Source organism: Teleopsis dalmanni, chromosome 1 (assembly GCF_002237135.1).
Source record: "Teleopsis dalmanni isolate 2A chromosome 1, ASM223713v2, whole genome shotgun sequence".
Classification (NCBI taxonomy): domain Eukaryota; kingdom Metazoa; phylum Arthropoda; class Insecta; order Diptera; family Diopsidae; genus Teleopsis; species Teleopsis dalmanni.
In genome coordinates, this window is record NC_051846.1 from 97,695,052 (window position 1) to 97,697,105 (window position 2,054).

Here is a 2,054-nt window from a genome sequence, read left to right on the forward strand (position 1 = left end):
TGCCATGTGATTTTTACATCATAAATGATAATATGAAACAAGGGTCAAGGTGTAGGTTATCTTTCCATGACATGTCGTGCTTTTTATGTAAAGAAAGCTATTCCTATTGCAGATATAACAAGAGAGAGGGAAACGGCTGGAGGACAGTGGCAACCGGGGCCCAGTGTCGCCAGAGGCAAGACCCGGAACGACGGTATAAATCATAAAGCGAAACCAATCCTTGTTAGCAAATCTAGTGGCAAAGATCAATAAACCTAAACCAAAATCTTTACACCAACGGAAGATAGAGTATGATATAATAAAGAAAAAAATTTTTAATGAAGAATTAATGAAATCGAGAAACAATAAGAGAAACTTCAGGAAAATACAAATTTTGCGAAGAAGACAGCAATTAGTAAAGGCATGTTTGAGGAAGGTCATAGGCACGATAGTGACACTGGAAGGAGATAATAGGATGTACGTTAGGACCAAAATCAATGACGAAGAGGTAGTAGCGCTATTGGATTCAGGAGCAATGGCAAACTGCATAGGACAAGGAGCCTTAGACTTTTTAAAGAAGAAACCTAGTAAGATAATAAGGGTAAAAGGTAAATCTATTAAAACAGCCAACGGCGGCGAAACCCCGATAGTAGGTGTAGTAACTTTACCAGTCCTTTGGGAGGAAGAAACAAAAGACATGGAATTTTTAGTAGTCCCTTCATTGCAGCAGCAATTCTACTTAGGTATCGATTTTTGGAAAGTGTTCGACATACCAATAATCAGCAAGCGGACACCCAAATTTTACCTTGGGGTGGCAGTGTCTGAATTGACTCCGCAGTCATCAGACTTACTAGTCACGTCAAAACAGCACGAAATGTGTAGGAGGCAAATAAGCATGCTAGAGAAGGTTGTTAAAGAATTTCCATCGTTTAGTGAGTTAGGTCTAGGAAGCACAACAGTAGAAAGTCATACGATAGAGGTAATGGATGAACATATACCTGTGAAACAGCGGCAGTATCCGATTTCTCCGTTTGTCCAGAAATTAATGTACGACGAATTAGACAGAATGCTGAGCTTAGGGGTGATTTAAGAAAGCAATAGCAGTTGGAACTCTCCGGTAACACTGGTAAGGAAAGAAACCAAAAACAGGCTGTGCTTGGATGCCCGGAAAGTCAATGAGCGCACAATCAAGGACGCATATCCGTTGCCTCATATTGAAAGAATCTTGAGCAGATTACAAGACACCAGGTACATTTCTGCAATCGATTTAAAAGATGCGTTCTGGCAGATTCCGCTGGAAAAAAGATCCAGAGAAAAGACAGCATTTACAGTCCCGGGAAGACCCCTATATCAATTCACTGTGATGCCATTCGGGTTATGTAATGCAGCGCAACGCATGTGCAGACTCATGGACAAGATCATTCCAGCAGCGCTTCGAGAACGGGTGTTCTACTGGTGTGCTCAGAAGACTTTGAAGGACACATGCGTCTATTATAGCAAGTGGCTGGGTGTCTGAGCAAAGCTAACCTGACAATTAATGTTCAAAAGAGTAAGTTTTGTCATACTGAAGTTAGATATCTAGGGTACATCGTAGGGAATGGGACAATACGAACTGATCCGGCAAAAGTAGAAGCGATGAATATTTTCCCTGAGCCAAAGCGAGGCAACTTAGACGCTTTCTTGGAATGACAGGATGGTATAGAAGATTCATAAGAGATTACGCCACTATTGCAGCACCACTACACGATTGCCTGACTAAAAATAACCTAATTAAATTCGCTCTAACCAACGAAGCAAGAATAGCGTTTGAGAGATTGAAAGAAAGTCTTACGACAGCACCAGTACTTACGAATCCGAACTTCCAAAAACGTTTTTATATCCAATGTGACGCTTCTAAAGATGGAGTGGGAGGAGTGTTATTCCAAGTGAATGAGGCTGAAGATGAGCAACCGATAGCATATATGTCGTCTAAACTAAACAAAGCTCAAAAGAATTATAGTGTGACAGAACAAGAGTGTCTTGCAGCTGTACTTAGTGTAAAGAAGTTTAGAGCGTATATAGAGGGCCTGCCATTC